Genomic DNA, 19,014 nt, shown 5'->3' with positions numbered 1-19,014 from the left:
ACGGTGAGGAGCACTGGTAAACATTTACAGGGCATATTCAATTGATAGCGTCACTGGCAAAAGTAACGCGGAGCGCACACTATTACGACGGTAATAGTGCGTGTAAATACCGTTATTACGGTACATTTCACGCTGGATTTCAGCTCAGGGAGCTGCGTGCTGATATCCGGTTTAGGATATCCGTAATACCGGTAATAGTTTTAACGCCGCGGGAACAGTTTGAATTGAATATGCCCCTATGAGTGGAATTCCAGGAACAAATGTTTTAAATGTAATTTTGTATCTTTTGAAAACGGTGCTCTAAATTACTGAAGAGCTCTAAGATCCTGTACATTTCAGTTCAGAAGTCTGTTTTTACTGACTGGTAATCTCCAAGATTTCCACTCTAAAATGGTCTGTAGATCAGATCTCACTGTTTATACAGATTTAGAGTTGATACATGCATTAACATCCCTTGTGTATTGTATATGTGATTTTCATGCTGGTAGGCATATATCCTTACGCAGCCTCTTACACTTCCAAAAGTATTAAGTGCCCTTTTCACAAATCTTCACCTGTTTAGATAGTGTTGTGCAACATTTATACTCCTTCTGTATAACCTTTTTTGTCAATGACTTCGTGAATGACCTAAAAAGTAAGGTCTTTTTACTAATGTTGCATAGTTCAGACATTATTAACAGAGTAGGATAGTGACTTGCTACAATTGTATTTAGGTAGACTCAGGCTGCGAAAAGGCAGATGAATTGTAATGTAGATACCATTAAATCTATATAGCTAGGCTTTGTTAATAACTATACTATTTACACAATAAATGTAATACAGTTGTTGACAGCCACTCATAAGTGTCCCTAGCTTTCTGAGGAATTTTTGCCAGACCTGTCTTAATACATAGATTTTGTTATGGGTCACATAGTAACCAGAGCCCTCCTAAACGTTTTACTTGTTTTGTGTCCATATAAATGACAGCTGCATGTGCTTATGAGTATTTTTCAGGGGAGTACACTACTTGATTGGTCATATCATAATTAAGTACACTTTTCAGTTTCTACTCATTTATTTTTAATCAGAATAAAATCTTTATTCCAAAATACTATCAAAAGAACGTCTTTTTTTGCACAGTTTAAAATTGTCGTTTACAAAATACTTATGTTTATTTTTTAACAAACACATGGCAAAATTATGGAACAAAGTAAGTTCTGGCATGCCTCTTCATAAAGGGGTTAATTAGTATTAAACCTACATTTTCAAAATGTATGCATATATCAGCCCAAAAAGGCTGCAGATTTCATTCAACTGCTGGTCAGTCTGGTTAGATGAACGTATGTGACTTGTACATTGTACAATGAGCTTGTGATTTCACTGCTTTTTTGATTTCAAGTGCTGTTTTTGTTTAAAGTGTGGAGTTGGTTCCATTAAGGATTGCTGTGCTGTGCTGAGAGAGTGATATAGTTTGGGGAATTATTCTGTGTGTTTATTGAACGGGATTCGTTTTTCTGTGTGTTTATTAAGTGTTTTTTTTTTTTTTTTCCCCTTCTCTCTGTTAGAGCTAGTGGGTGTGGTTTAATTGCATAGTTGATACAGCTGGTTAGTGCAAGCTCTATTTAACAGGAGGTAGCAAGCGATTTCATTGAGCTTTTGATTTCACTGCTTTTTTGATTTCAAGTGCTGTTTTTGTTTAAAGTGTGGAGTTGGTTCCATTAAGGAGTTGAATCCAGGAAGGGGTTTAATCTGGTAAGTGGCTAGGAAAGGCTAGTACTAAAGTTCACTGTAGGCTATAAGAAGTTAGGTTAGCCATAATAAGATGAGTAGTAGCAGGCTTGATGATCTCACTCAATGCATATCTTGTCATATGTATGCACACTTGGAGCAAGTGTTCCAAGGTTTATACCTCTGTGAGAAATGTGAGCAATTGGTCTCTTTGGAAGCCCAGGTAACTGATCTAAAGCAGACCATTGCAACATTGAGAGACATTGTCAACCTGGAGCAGAGTTTACAGCTCACCGTTGATGCGTTATCTGAGCAGGGTGGAGCAGAGACAGAGGAGGATGCACAGGTAGGCAGCTGGGTAACAGTTACTAGGGGTAGCAGAGGGAGGAAGAGGCAGGCCAGTTCTAAGCTAGGCAATCCCAGCAGATTTGCCAGATTGGATGAAGATACTGTGGAAGGCAGTTCAGAATTGGTAGAGTTGGATGACACTGCTTCCTCTAGCAACCAGGGGAATGGTCTCTCCAGCACAGAGGGGACCAAAGTTACTCAGGGACCCAGGCAGATTGTGGTGGTAGGGGATTCAATTATTAGGAAGGTAGATAGGGCAATCTGTTACCGGGACCGTGCATGCCGAACAGTGTGTTGTCTCCCGGGTGCTCGGGCTCGGCATATTGCGGATCGGGTGGACAGATTGTTGGGAGGGGCTGGGAATGACCCAGCGGTTTTGGTGCATGTTGGCACCAATGACCGAGTTAGAGGAAGAAGGGGTGTCCTAAAGAATGATTTCAGGGACATAGGTCGCAAACTTGAGGCAAGGACATCCAAGGTAGTATTTTCGGAAATACTACCTGTGCCACGCGCTAGTCCAGGGAGGCAGCGGGAGATTAGAGAGGTTAATGCGTGGCTAAAAGATTGGTGTAGGAAGGAGGGTTTTGGATTCTTAGAGCACTGGGCTGATTTCTCGGTCAGTTGCCATCTTTATTGTCGTGATGGATTGCACCTGAATGAGGAGGGGGCTGCAGTGCTAGGGGAGAGGATGGTTAGAAGGTTGGAGGAGATTTTAAACTAGGCTCCGGGGGGGGAGGGGCAAGCAAGTATTTATGGGATAGACATTGAGAGTAGTAAGGAGGAATTTAACAAGAGTAAAGGGGGTGGAGAGGGGGGGAAAGGGAAGCATAGCCGATAAGGAGCGGCCTTTTTTAAAGCAAAAAGAAATACCTAAGGGAGGCAATAGACTTAAGTGTATGCTTGCAAATGCAAGAAGCCTGACAGGTAAAATGGGGGAGTTAGAACTAGTAGCAATGAATGAGCAGTATGATATTATAGGTATTACTGAGACCTGGTGGGTTGATACACATGACTGGGCAGTCAACTTGGAAGGCTATTCTCTCTTCAGGAGGGATAGGGTAAATAAAAGGGGAGGAGGAGTATGTCTTTATATTAAGCCAGAATTAAAACCAAGTATTCAGGAAGTTATATACGAGAATATTGGTGATAATATAGTAGAGGCATTGTGGGTGGAAATATCCAGCGGAGGAAAAAGTTCAGAGAAGTTTCTGATAGGGATATGCTATAAACCGCCAGATATTAGTACGATTGAGGAAGCCCAACTTCTACAGCAAATTGAAAAGGCTACACAACTAGGTCAAATTTTAATTATGGGGGATTTTAATTATCCGGACATTGATTGGAGTACTGAGACCTGCGGTACAGCTAGGGGAAATAGGTTTCTGAGCACGCTAAAAGACCATTACATGTCCCAATTAGTTGAGGAACCAACTAGGAACCGGACTATACTGGACCTAGTAATAACAAACAATGTAGACGTAATATCAAATATTCAAGTAAAGGAGCACTTGGGAAACAGTGATCATAATATGGTCTCATTTGAAATTAGTTTCCAGAAACAACAATATAAGGGATCAACTAGGACTTTAAACTTTAAAAAGGCAAATTTTAATATGCTAAAGGAGTCTATAAAGAGCATAGACTGGGACAAAGCCTTTGAAGGAAAAAATACGGAAGAAATGTGGGCTGTCTTTAAAATGTTGTTGGAAACATACACGTATAAGTTCATTCCTATGGGAAATAAATGTAAAAGAATTAAGTCTAAACCAATGTGGCTAAATAAAAAGGTAAGGGAAGAAATGCAAAGGAAGAAGCGTGCATTTAAATTGTTTAAGTCTGAAGGGTCAGAGGAGTCCTTCCATAGGTACAAGGAATGTAATAAAACATGCAAAAAGGAAATTAGATTGGCTAAATTAGAAAATGAAAGGCACGTTGCAAAAGAAAGTAAGACAAACCCCAAAAAGTTTTTTAAGTATATAAATGGCAAAAGGATTAAAAAAGATAATATAGGACCACTAAGAAGTGAGATGGGTGAATTGATAAATGATACTAAGGAAAAAGCAGAGATATTAAACACGTTCTTTTCTTCAGTATTTACCAGAGAGGAACAAATGGCAGGAGTAATACATAAAAATGGAAATGAAACCATGCCATTAATTAATACTTGGTTGTCAGAGGAAGAAGTCCAAAGGCGACTGAAGAATATTAAGATAAATAAAGCTCCAGGTCCAGATGGCATACACCCAAGGGTCCTTATGGAATTAAACTCGGAAATAGCTAGACCGCTATTCTTAATTTTCAGAGATTCAATCTCATCAGGCTCAGTACCAAGGGATTGGCGAATAGCAGATGTGGTGCCGTTGTTTAAAAAGGGGACGAGATCACAACCAGTGAATTATAGACCTGTAAGCCTGACATCAATAGTGGGGAAACTACTGGAAGGTATTTTAAGGGACAGTATTCAGGATTACTTGGTACGCAATAAAATTATTAGTGGGAATCAACATGGATTTGTGAGGGATAGGTCATGTCAAACTAATCTAATTAGTTTCTACGAGGAAGTTAGTGGGAACTTAGACCAGGGCAGGACAGTAGATGTGGTCTACTTAGATTTTGCAAAGGCTTTTGATACAGTGCCACACAAGAGGTTGGTTTACAAAATAAGGGAACTGGGTCTAGAAATCAAAATTTGTACTTGGATCGAAAACTGGTTAGAGAATAGGGAACAGAGAGTTGTGATAAATGGAACATTTTCTAATTGGTCAAAGGTCTTAAGTGGAGTACCTCAAGGTTCCGTGCTGGGACCACTCCTTTTTAATATATTTATTAATGACCTTGGTGATGGTTTAGAGAGTAAAGTTTCTATTTTTGCAGATGACACTAAACTCTGTAAGGTAATAAAATCAGAGCAAGATGTAGCTTCTCTACAGAGGGACTTAAATAAACTGGAGGATTGGGCGGCTAAATGGAATATGAGGTTTAACACAGATAAATGTAAGGTTATGCATTCAGGGATCAAAAACAAGAACGCAATCTATAAATTAAATGGAATTAATTTGGGAGAATCTATAATGGAAAAGGATTTGGGAGTGCTCGTAGACAGTAGACTTAGCAATAGTGCTCAATGTCAAGCAGCAGCTGCAAGGGCAAACAAAGTATTGGCATGCATAAAAAGGGGCATAGATGCAAGGGAAGACAGTGTAATTTTGCCACTGTATAAATCATTGGTAAGACCTCATCTTGAATATGCAGTACAGTTCTGGGCACCACTCTATAAAAAAGATAATTTGGAACTAGAAAGGGTTCAGAGAAGGGCGACAAAATTGATAAAGGGTATGGAGTCATTACGTTATGAGGAAAGGTTAGCCAGTTTAGGCATGTTTACTTTAGAAAAGAGGCGTCTAAGGGGAGATATGATTACTATGTACAAATACATTAGGGGTCAATACAGAGAGCTTTCATGGGAACTTTTTACCCCAAGGACCATACACAGGACACGTGGTCATCCCCTAAGGTTAGAGGAGAGAAAATTTCACAACCAGCAAAGGAAGGGGTTCTTTACAGTAAGGGCAGTCAAGATATGGAATTCATTGCCAGGGAAGGTTGTGATGGTAGATTCAATAGATATGTTTAAGAAAGGGTTAGACAAATTTTTAGCGGAAAGGTGTATACAGGGATACGACTGTTAATTTAAAATAAAGGATAGTAGTGGATATAGGGTAAAAATTGCATTGCAATATTGAGTCTGGGGGGATTTTCAAAATTGAAACAGATGGGCGGTTGCCTACTCTGGATTAATTTCAAATATAAGTGCAGGATCGCAGGAGATCCAAAATAGGTTGAACTTGATGGACTGGTGTCTTTTTTTCAACCTCATCAACTATGTTACTATGTTACATCAATAATTGTGGTAACTGTGTTTTTGTAGTATCTTTAAGATTTGACCACACACAGCCATCATTATAGTCAAATCCGAATCTTAACAGAGATTTTACCACTTTAGTGACTGCCATTGCTTACAGCAAATTATCTGATTTGACTGGGGGCAGACAAGTCAGTTTACATTTTTGTGTGCATCTCTTAATATTTTTAGTCTTGTATAATCTTCAAACTACTGTGGCCCATCTCCCATTTTTGCTGTCATGGCTTCATTGGTTTAAATTTAGTCTATTAGAAACCATTAAACAAAGTAACTTATTTTAGATGCAGTTCCATTGTCAGCACTCATTGTTTGTGTGACCGGATGGACCGCCTATGCCACCCTGTCTGCTGTTGCCGGGAACCGACTGGGCTTACTTTGCCACCGTTCCCTTTCGTTATCCCAAATGCATCCCCTTGCTGCAGTAGGAGAGGCTTAAAAATGCTGCCACCTCTGGACTACTTACCGGAATCCAGTACTGGGTTTCTTCTGGTTAACTGATGCTGCAAGTGTACCCTGTTTCTGGTGTACCTGGGCTGGGTCTCCTGACTTCTTCCTATAGGTCAGGGTTGTTGTGGCTGAATCCCCCTGACCTATCACACTGGCCAGAGCTGCTTGATAGTGGGCAGAGTGGGCAACGGATTAAATTTTGGGTCTAATTTGTAGGTCACTGGATTTTCAGCATGGAAGATGTTCTCAAGCAGGTCTTTGAAGCTAGTGATGTTTATTTGCAGTCACACTGATTGAAGGTATCAGTGCTCATGTCATATGGAATCGGAAGAACAATTTCCAATAGACTGTGCTTTTTATATAGATTTGGATACAGCCTCACAGGCTATTTTTAGAATCTGGATGCAATTTGTTTGCCCGAACATGGATTTACATGCAATGCAAAGCTAACAATATTTACACTTCTCTGTTATGTGCTAAAACTTGATGCCTGCATTATCTGAGATGCAGTTATGCCAGACAGCGACCCCCTGCTGGGTATACTGGCTTTATAGGTATTTCTCAAGTCACATAAAGACCTGCTTAACATTTCCTGCTATCAGCTAATAGACTTTCTCTAGCAATGTTACAAACCCAAACAATAACACTTGCATACAACACACATCCCAATGTAACACGATAAGTGCATTTCAAATTATACATTGGTGCCTGCACCTCTGATTTAAATACATTTCTACAATAAATTATTTCTACATAATCCAGCCACAAATAAGCTATTTAGAAGTGATCCAGTAACACTAGATTTCTGGTGGCAAGCGGTGGGATAACCCTAGGCGGCTTTTTTTGCACTAGTTAGGAGTGCCGAATTATTCAGGAGAGGAATAGCTGCAGCCAGGACAACAGACAGGATGTTTGATTACACCAACGTGTCCAGGGCAGACTTCGAGACTCTGTGCAGTGCCAACGGCATTGACATCAGCCATTCGCCAAACAGGGTGGAGATGAGAGGCGCTGAGGGTATGGCACAGACAGCATGTTACCCAGGTGGAAGAAACTGATGGCAGTGACCAAGGCAGTGGCCCAGTTGACGACCGGGAGCTAGGTACCCCAGGCGCCCAGACAGCAGAGATCCCTGCTCCACAGCTTACAGCGATCTCTACCCAGCAGACTGCACTGCACAATCAGCCCCTCTGTCCTATGATGAGTGCAGGGCTACCGGCCTAAAGGTCCAGCTAGCAGCCTTAAGGGACATTCTTTATTTTCATTTCAGTTTGACAGAAATTCGTTGGAGGGCTTGTCGATGTCTGATTGGTGGTATCGTGAAATCGATTACCACCGACCTAGAAGGCCTTTCCAATGTTGGTAAGATTTGGGAAAATTATCTGGAACGCATAGGGCTGGTGTTAGGTAAGATGGGGTGGGCATGTTTGACTGTTAGGGCAGAGAAGTGCCAGATGGGGATGTCAGAGGGTACAGTACCTGGGTGATCGTGTGGGGGGAGGTAGTGTTAGGTCAGAACCAGCTAAGGTAGGGAAAATCCGAGACTGGCCCCAGCCCACGACCCAGTTACATGTACTGGTATTCTTAACGACTGCAGGGGACTATAGACGTCCTGTCCCAGACTTTAGTACTGTAGTGAAGCCCCTGACAGATCTCACGAAGAATAAACTCCCTCCGATACTTCCTCGACCTGGGGGGCGTGTGTGTAAATTTTTGATGTCTGTCCCAGTCCCACGTAGTGCTATATCTGCACATCACAGGCTTGTGTTTTGTATAGATGTATATTGCTCCTGTCTGGCTGCAGACCATTACACTTGTATAAAGCATGTGTGTTATTACCCTTTGCGTCTATGTTGGCAATGTATTCATATTTACCCTTTATAAACTATTAAAGTTATAAAGTCCTATTAACCTTTATTAACTAATATTTGTGAAATACCCAGAATAAACCACACAGTGTTCATGCAACAGTTTTATTGCAGGAAAAAAAGTACAAACATTTTTGCAATACGACAAGCGAAAAAAATAGTATTACAATTTAAGGGGGGTATTCAATTGTTCCTCCGGGCGCCGCCGGAACGAGCGAGTTAAAACTATTACCGTTACTACGGTAAACTTGCGCGTAAAAACCGTTACTACGGTAATTACTCGCTGAATTTCATCTCGCAGCTCCCTGAGCTGCGAGATGAAATTCAGCGAGTAATTACCGTAGTAACGGTAATAGTTTTAATGCGCTCGTTCCGGCGGTGCCCGGAGGAACAATTGAATACGCCCCTAAAGGTGCTTCTGGTTTGCTTCAGAACAGGTCTTGATGTTGTTTGGGTTTCTATTCCCTTTGATTTATTTACCTAAGAAACAAGGAAATCAAAAATATTTACCATTAAACTTCATTATCTGTAATTTATATCCAACGACAGAAATACTCATTTTCTCACCTTGGACATTGCTCGACATCAGTTTATGTTTTGGTTCCTGTGGCGCAATCGCCATAATAGCGGGCTTAACCTCCATATATTCTGGAAAACAGGCGCCATTTTGGTTATTATAATGGTACAGGTATGTGACCAAAGCATTTAGCTGTCTACACATGTTCATTGTAACATAGTAACATAGTTGATGAGGTTGAAAAAAAGACACCAGTCCATCAAGTTCAACCTATTTTGGATCTCCTGCGATCCTGCACTTATATTTGAAATTAATCCAGAGTAGGCAACCGCCCATCTGTTTCAATTTTGAAAATCCCCCCAGACTCAATATTGCAGTCCTATTTTTACCCTATATCCACTACTATCCTACATTTTAATTAACGGTCGTATCCCTGGATACACCTTTCCGCTAAAAATTTGTCTAACCCTTTCTTAAACATATCTATTGAATCTGCCATCACAACCTTCCCTGGCAATGAATTCCATATCTTGACTGCCCTTACTGTAAAGAACCCCTTCCTTTGCTGGTTGTGAAATTTCCTCTCCTCTAACCTTAGGGGATGACCACGTGTCCTGTGTATGGTCCTTGGGGTAAAAATTTCCCATGAAAGCTCTCCGTATTGACCCCTAATGTATTTGTACATAGTAATCATATCTCCCCTTAGACGCCTCTTTTCTAAAGTAAACATGCCTAAACTGGCTAACCTTTCCTCATAACTTAATGACTCTATACCCTTTATCAATTTTGTCGCCCTTCTCTGAACCCTTTCTAGTTCCAAATTATCTTTTTTATAGAGTGGTGCCCAGAACTGTACTGCATATTCAAGATGAGGTCTTACCAATGATTTATACAGTGGCAAAATTACACTGTCTTCCCTTGCATCTATGCCCCTTTTTATGCATGCCAATACTTTGTTTGCCCTTGCAGCTGCTGCTTGACATTGAGCACTATTGCTAAGTCTACTGTCTACGAGCACTCCCAAATCCTATTCCATTATAGATTCTCCCAAATTAATTCCATTTAATTTATAGATTGCGTTCTTGTTTTTGATCCCTGAATGCATAACCTTACATTTATCTGTGTTAAACCTCATATTCCATTTAGCCGCCCAATCCTCCAGTTTATTTAAGTCCCTCTGTAGAGAAGCTACATCTTGCTCTGATTTTATTACCTTACAGAGTTTAGTGTCATCTGCAAAAATAGAAACTTTACTCTCTAAACCATCACCAAGGTCATTAATAAATATATTAAAAAGGAGTTGTAATACCTTTTGTGTCTAACTTCTTTTATATATTTTTCTTTTTCAATTTTTTCTTGTTTGATAACAGGTGTTACATTAGTGGTATCTAAACAGGCCTTCTCAGCATTAATTCTTCGTTCTGATATAAAAAAAAGTTACAAGTTAGGCGTTTTATTTCATTCTAGTGTCACACGAAGCAATGTAAAGTCCTTCAAGCAGGTACACTACATGTGCTACTGACCTTTTTTAATGTCGTTGTCGTCCTGGTCCAGTACATTGACCATCATCTCCACCTCTCTTGGGCTCATTGGATTTGCTCTTTGCTCTTCTTGAGTATCTCCATCTCCCACCTTAACTTTTCCAACATTTTTTGGCCCTTCCAGCACCATCTCTGACTCTGTCTCTGTCTCCATAGCTGCAACACCCACTGACACCTTCTCCTCACCCGCAACCCCCACCGACAGACACCTTCACGCTCGCCATCTTCTCACGCTCCTTGGCGCCAGACAGGTTCCTCTGTCATTTTATACACTGCTGTGGACCAATTACCAATTAATGTCTTTGGTATATCGTTACATGCCCCGCAAATGATGCTTCAGTGTGTACGAAATTAAAATTATTGCTCACGATACCGTGGCTGTAAAAAGTCGCTAAAGGGGCGTTCGCGCTTCCCTTTATCGTCTAAAACAAGGCTAGTGTGTATGCAGTCCATGGACCGAGCGATCGGAACATCGATCGCATGTAAAATCGATCGGCATAAAAAGTTGGTGGAAAATTATGTAGCGTGTACCCAGCTTAAGTAGATCCCCCATTGTCAATTGGATTATAAGAACAAAGAGAATATTTAAGGGGGATCTACTTAATTGGAGTCTGGGTGGCGTGTTTTAGCGGCTGTTAGCTGCTATCTTAACAGTTATTAACACTATTCAGATTTTGTACATTTTCCCTTTTTAATCATTTTGCTAATATTTTTAACATATTGTATATAATTTGAGTATCATATTAATGCAGATCAATAAAACTTATTAGCATGTTTTATTATAAACAAGAAACTTACAGTGCCCTATTAGTCTCACACTCTCTCTTTCAGATTATTGTATGGTCTCTATGTGTGGGTGCACCTCCCTGGAGAGTCTCTGAAGTATTTGTAATATATGAATGCAAAAAATGTAAAAATTATATTTAGACTCTTAGTGGTATGAGGTTTTTTTTGCTGTGATATTTACATATCTCTTGGAAACTTTTTACTGACAATTCACAAGTAAGGAAAGGCTTGCAGCAATGAGGATGGACTGTCTCTGCAGGAAGAGCTTGATCCCCCGGGACACCTGTAGTAACCCTAGGAGACTGCGGACCAGGAGCCAAATCGTTGGGACATGGCACACTGGTTGCAACATGGATAAGGGAGGGAGGAGTGTGACTGGATAACTTATAAATAACTTATGGTATAAATTTATTTAAAGGAAATAGAGCAGGGCGGTTTCTTTATATAATTGCCAATGCACTTATATTTGTTGTGCATATTTTGATATACGAAATTGTTATTTCTGAGACCAGGGTAGAAAATTATTTTTTTCTGTCTTAACCTTGCTAAAGGAAATGCCTTATTTCTGTCAGAATTCCTAAAAAGTGTTTTGAAAGAAAATTCTTAAACACTACATTTTGCCTTTTTTAACTTGCCTTGTCTGCGTTTTCTCAGTTAATGCATTTTTAAAAATGTTTCAGCTAGTGGCAGTTCCGAGCATTGCTGGTCATTGTGACTTCAACCAAAGCGGATCAATGCTTTGGTTGGAGAATAAACCAATTTGATGGCTTTAAAAATAGGACATTTTTTTGCTTATTTCCGGATTCATGAGCAAAGCATGAACAATGTTGTTGTGTTTTTTGTTTTATCCAGTGTGCGGTTCACCACCTTCTAGAAGGACAACTTGGTTAAACATTTTAAAGTGTTTGTCCCAGAAATAGGAGATACTACTTTTTAATAATCCTTCAAACCATGTTTCATAAAATATGAGTTTACTTTTGTGACAGGATGGACCGCCTATGCCACCCTGTCTGTTGTTACTGGGAACCGGCTGGACTTACTTTGCCACCGTTCCCTTTCGTTATCCAAAAAACGCCCTCTTGCCGGAGTAGGAGGGGCTTACAAAGGCTGCCACCACTGGACTCCTTACTGGCATCCAGTACCGGGTATCTTCTGGGTAAATGACGCTGCTAGCGTGTCTCGTTGCTGGTGTACCTGGGCTGGTCCTCCTGACCTCTTACTATGGATCAGGGATGCTGTCAATGGATCCCCCTGGTCTATCACATGGACCAGGGCTGCTGGGTAACAGGCAGAGCTCACATTATTTGCTCACACACATTGGTGGAAGATACCAGTGTGATCAGGTCAGATGAAAAATAAGAATGATTACATGCTCACAGAGCTCATCTTTTATACAGTTCAGAAAAAAGTCTATTTTTATAATCAGGATATACTCTATTCACACAAACATTGATTTACATGCATTGCAAAACCACTAGTATTTATACTTGGCTATAAAATTCTTAAAAACCTTGCTGTGATTTCCTGAATCTTTGAGATGCAGGAAATGTGGCAGCACATTTTAAATTAAACCTTCCTGTCCAAGTTAAACCTCATCAAAAGATCTAATTAACACGTGGCCTTTCATCAGACCGTTCGGAATTCATATTCACACAGAACAAAAGGACCCACAACAAGCCAGTTTCTCAAACCACAATACACCAAAGGCTTGGCAAACACAGGCTCATTGTATCAGATATATGCATTAGAAATAAGCATATCCTAAAGCAAGGTTAGACAAGAGTCAAACTTTTTCCCTGGTCTCAGAAATATCAATTACCTATCCCACAATATAAAAAAATAAGTGCCCTGCGCTTTTTGCTTTAAATACATTTTTACCAAAAGTTATTGAATAGTGATCCAGTCATACCTTTGTTGTCATAGAAACCGATATTGAACTTGAGTGTTTTATATGTTCCATTCCTAGTGGTATATTTACTAAGCTGCGGTTTTGAAAAAGTGGGATGTTGCCAATAGCAACCAATAAGATTCTAGCTTTCAATTACTTTGTGCATTCTGCAAAAGAACAGCTAGAATCTGGTTACTATAGGCAACATCTCCACTTTTGCAAACACGCAGTTTAGTAAATATACCCCCTAGAGTAATAAATCATTTGAAATGTCAAAAAATGCCATGACAGTAGACCTGCGTATCTGCATAAGAATTTGGGAGGTGACTTTACAAAGGACAATATGCCATTAACCAGCTCTGTTGTCTCCGATTTCTTTAAGCTTAGAAGTATACAGCACTTAAACAATGGTAGTGTAGTTTTCTCTATGTAGTAGGGCGCTAGCATGTCATGTGTATCGTTTATTGTTGTAAAAGTCATCTAAGTAAGATATGTTATATCAATTACAAACACTCGTCATGTAATTCTAAAAAAAAGTATACCATATTTCTCGTTAATCATACCAATGCAATTGTTGAATAGTTATTTTTGATGGAAGTCTCAAAGTTCCACTGCCACCTACTGTAAATTTTACTAACTTTATTGGTTGATGTTGTGAAAGGTGTCAGCAGTGTTGAGTGGATGTGAAACCACAAACTCTTTTAACTGAAATAGGCTGCTGTTTATTTAACTTGGTAACAGATTATATGCAGGTACTCAGTGATTGTAGTCTGTAACAGCAACAGGCTTATGCAGGTTCATACAGTTGTATATGCAGATAGACAGATACAATTGGTGGTACACTGTTCTATATCTGTGCAGGAACTTATTTGTGGGCACAAAGGCTCTCCTGTTGTATAATAAGGAGCCTCAGGTCACTCTCTTTAGTGCTCTGAGAGCTTTATATCTAGTCAAGTCCATAAATATTGGGACATCGACAATTCTCATATTTTGGGCTCTATACACCACCACAATGGATTTGAAATGAAACTAACAAGATGTGTTTTAACTGCAGGCTTTCAGCTTTAATTTGAGGGTGTTTACAACCAAATCAGGTGAACGGTGTAGGAATTACAACGGTTTCTATATGTGCCTCCCACTTTTTAAGGGACCAAAAGTAATGGGACAATCGACTCAAAAGCTATTTCATGGACATGTATGGGCTATTCCCTCGTTATTTGATCATGAATTAAGCAGGTAAAAGGTCTGGAGTTGATTCTAGGTGTGACATTTGCATTTGGAATCTGTTGCTGTCGACTCTCAATATGAGATCCAAAGAGCTGTCACTATCAGTGAAGCAAGCCATCATTGGGCTGAAAAATCAAAACCAACTCATCAGAGAGATGGCAAAATCATTAGGTGTGGCCGAATCAACTGTTTGGAGCATTCTTAAAAAGAAAACACGCACTGGAGAGCTCAGCAACACCAAAAGACCCGGAAGACCACAGAAAACAACTGTGGTGGATGACAGAAGAATTCTTTCCCTGGTGAAGAAAACCCCCTTCACAACAGTTGGCCAAATCAAGAACACTCTCCAGGAGGTAGGTGTATATGTGTCAAAGTCAACAATCAAGAGAAGACTTCACAAGAGTGAATATAGAGGGTTCACCACAAGATGTAAACCATTTGTTGAGCCACAAAAACAGGAAGACCAGATTAGAGTTTGCCAAACAACATCTAAAAAAGCCATTACAGTTCTGGAACAACATCCTATGGACAGATGAGACAAAGATCAACTTGTACCAGAGTGATGGGAAGAGAAGCGTATGGAGAAGGAAAGGAACTGCTCATGATCCAAAACATACCACTTCATCAGTGAAGCATGGTGGTGGTAGTGTCATGGCGTGGGCATGTATGGTTGCCAATGGAACTGGTTCCCTTGTATTTATTGATGTGACTGCTGACAAAAACAATAGGATGAATTCTGAATTGTTTCGGGCAATATTATCTGCTCATATTCAGTCATGCTTCAGAACTCATTGGACGGCGCTTCACAGTGCAGATGGACAATGACCCGAAGCATACTGCAAAAGCAACCAAAGAGTTTTTTAAGGGTAACAAGTGGAACGTTATGCATTGGCCAAGTCAATCACCTGACCTGAATCTGAGCATGTTTTTCACTTGATGAAGACAAAACTGAAGGGAAAATGCCTGAAGAACAAGCAGGAACTGAAGACATTTGCAGTCTAGGCCTGGCAGAGCATCACCAGGGATGAAACCCAGCGTCTGGTGATGTCTAGGCGTTCCAGACTTCAGGCTGTAATTGACTGCAAAGGATTTGCAACAAAGTATTAAAAAGTGAAAGTTTGATGTAGGATTGTTTAGTTTGTCCCATTACTTTTGGTCCCTTTAAAATGTGAGAGGCACATATAAAAACCGTTGTAATTCCTACACCGTTCACCTGATTTGGATGTAAATACCCTCAAATGAAAGCTGAAAGTCTGCAGTTAAAGCACATCTTGTTTGTTTCATTTCAAATCCATTGTGGTGGTGTATAGTCCAAAATATGAGAATTGTCGATGTCCCAATATTTATGGACTTGACTGTATTATGTATTATGTGGGAAGCAGCTATTAGAGCTGCCACTCTCCCCGTTCACAGTACTGATGGAAGTAACGGTGCAAAGCCGATCTTCTGTTTGCTGCGAATGTGCAGTAGCACACATCGGACGCCAGGTGCCTTGTCCCACTTCCTCCCCACTAGACCAATGGGGATTACAGGTATAGGAGACGGAGCGTAGCGCTCTTATTCTAGCAACTTTGTCCCTAGATGGAGCCCTGAGGGCTGCACAGTATAGCTATTATCCATTCTTTTTTCTTTTTTTTTTTACTATAAAGTGGAGGGATGTGGTGTGATTTCTTCATCGGTCCTTCCACCTGGTTTCAGGTAATAGTGCGTGTCTCGTGGAGAATGCCCAAAAGAAGAAACCTCCTTAGTGTCAAGCGCATGAATCTGCTTTGCCAGAAATGCAAGGTGTTTAAGTTTTACATATTTGTCTTCAACAACTGTCAAATACCCCAAGTTCAGTTGAAGACACCACTGGTATCCTGGGGAAGTGTATCTAAAGCATAGTATTCTATAAAAAATGTTGTACTTGTGTGATTTAACAGTCAGGAACTGTTTATTCTGATTTCTGAATCGTTTCTGTGAGGGCTGCCCACACCCTCATTTTTCCAGCAATTGTGATTCCTGATGAACTTAGACATAACACAGCAGAGCATACACTGATTGTTTGGTGTGCGAAGTAGATAAAAATGTGGCTAAAGAATAAGGGGAAAAAAGAAAACCAGTTCTGTTGAGATTTAGTATTTAATATACATTTAAGTTTAATCATGCTCCAGGGGATGTCATGTCAAAAGAAGAGATCCTCTGCTAAAATTTTGTTTTCTTTATTTTGTTTTTTTACATACTATTGTGTTAAGAATTGTCAATTGTTTCAATTCCAGACAAACGTTTTTAATATAATTTCTCTTTTATAAAAGTAAAAAAAATAAATAAATAAATAAGGCTCCACTTCAGAAAATAAAGCTCATAATTTAATCTTGCATTGTGTATGTGAGAGCTAAAATGCCATGCCTGTTTTTTAAGAATGTTTTGGAATTCGGTTCATTTCCTGATATTGTACTTTTATATAGGTTTTTGTTTTTAATACTGTCAAAATATTTTGGCTATGAGGGATACATTTAGGGCAGCTGAGTTGGCTTAACTATTTAATTAGCTATTTTGCAAGGTTTTTTTTAACTATTTTGAAAAATAGCAATGATGTACAGATAAGAATCAACAATTAGTACATTTGTCAGAATAGAGACAAAAACAGAGAACAATACATAACATGGACATATGTCAATGGAGCTGAAAATATTTGAATATCAAAGACAGCAAGAGATCGTCATTAAACAGACAGGTAAGTATACAATTGTTATCCAGAATACTCAAGAAACTATAACATTTTATAACAATATAGTGTGTGGGGGGGCAGGGGCACTGGTCGTCACCGAGAAAGAAAAAGAGAACACACTTCTCTTTATCCACACATTTCCTTACTCTTATCTTTCCCTTTCCCTTTTTAAGAAGAGAAACAAACAAATAAAAAAGGGTAAAAAAAAAAGGGATTCGAAGGAGATTTCTACCTAGATACTCAGGGAAGGGAGACGGCATCAATAGTCAGGCCACCTATGAACAAGGGGAGTTCTTCTTAGAAGGATGGAGTTGGAACAAGAGGTATGGGGTTACAAGTAAAGCCAAGGAGCCACTATTTTGCAAGCTTTATGTGCTCTCTCCGGAGAAAGGTCTGTGTGTAAAAAAAAAACCCCAAAAAAAACCACATATGCACACTAATTAACTTCTGTAGACTTTATGCACTGCCTGAATCTAAATTAATCGGCACAGACAGATCACACATGTGACTGTTTATCATAAAAAGACAGTAATATGCAACTGGTGGCCCCTGGATGAGCCTTTACCTGCAGCCTCCAGCTATATGGTTTAAAGCTGAAAATAAGACTAAAAGTGATCGGACCTAAGCAGATGTGATAAGTGCATGGAATCGTGGAACCGAACAAAAAAAAAAATGGGGCCATACGGAGTGAGGCAGTGTGTGTGTTAATGATTTTTTTTTTTATTAAATAAAGGTAATGTGTGAGCCCTAAATGTGAAAGGAGGCTTTTAAAGCAGATGTAGGGATACTGTGTACTCTTTAAGCGCCAGTGGATGAATGAAAGAAGTTGATAATGTGCCAAAGCACTTTCAGCTAAAGCCTGAAAAGTAATCATTATTACATGGGCTTTCTATTTTAGATAATTTAAATAATTCAAACCATCACTCTTCATGGCCTTTGATTTATTTCAGATTTGTTTATTTTAGATATATCATGTTAACAGGTGGTATTTTCTTAACAACTGTCTCAGTACAGGCAAGCACATGGGGCAGCTATAACATGCAAATGGTGGGCCTTTTAAGGGAGTGACCCCCAACCAGTATTAGACTGTTTTGGTTGAATTTTTTGTTTTGTTTTTATTAAGTGAAAAACTCCTAAACCCTGTTAGGAAATGCCAAGGATAAATTGCAGCTTTACAATGAGTGCTTTGTAATATCTGTTCCTTGACTATGTGAAAATTTTCATGTAGCATTGTCCTGGGTACATTGGTAAACCGGTATGGTAGCAATAGAAATGAAAACAATATGAACTTTGTCATGTGTATGGTACAGTCAATCTATAATATACCTAATCTGCTCATGAAAGCAAGGCTGGAGAAATACTTGCCATCTTTCCTTACAAAGTTTGTAGTTACTCACTTTTTCCCTAGTTCTTAGCTTTTTGAACTAATTTGTCCAGGTCAGGCCTGCTGTTTCATGAAGTTTTGGTATCCACTGTGTCAACCCCTTAGGTGCTCACTCCTAAACCAACAAACCTTTTGTATACGTCCCCTAACTATTGGTCATACTCTGGAACCTTTTGGTATGTACCCAAGCTGATTTAGTAGTCTACACTCAATACTGCGCATTGGGCCACTAATAAAATAAATACAAAAAATACTTACTAAACTGCTTTTAAGGTGCTAATTACATTAAAATGGCTCAAAATTCCCAGGCAGCAGAACCATTAAGGAAAGACCATCTACATACACTCTAAAAATACGGTTTGCACACACTTTGTGACTGGAAACAATTTTCTTTTTCCCTTATCCCCCTGCCCCCCCTTTACAACCACAGACACTACTTTATTTCTTTTCCTTCATACTACAAAAAATAGACAATTGCAGCTTCATCTCTCCTAAGCTGCCTACACTAAAACATCTTGTAACATTTTGTAAAATTTAGTTACTGGTTGTGCGCAATAACCTGTATATGAAAGCTCCCACTATAGTGGAGCGTTGTCACATGCAGTCTTCTACATATGCCTGGCCCCCATTGTTCTATGGTTTGCACATTATTGTGTTTTGTAATCAGCA

The 19,014-nt window shown here is 39.5% G+C and overlaps 1 protein-coding gene across 8 annotated transcripts in view; it reads left to right on the top strand.

Annotated features, from left to right (window-relative positions):
- Window positions 1-19,014, top strand: part of ZDHHC14 (zDHHC palmitoyltransferase 14) — a 113,127-nt gene that overhangs the window by 8,821 nt on the left and 85,292 nt on the right. The window lies entirely within an intron of this gene.

This window comes from Mixophyes fleayi, chromosome 3 (genome assembly GCF_038048845.1).
Source record: "Mixophyes fleayi isolate aMixFle1 chromosome 3, aMixFle1.hap1, whole genome shotgun sequence".
NCBI lineage: Eukaryota > Metazoa > Chordata > Amphibia > Anura > Limnodynastidae > Mixophyes > Mixophyes fleayi.
This window is presented reverse-complemented; position numbering and strand designations above follow the sequence as displayed.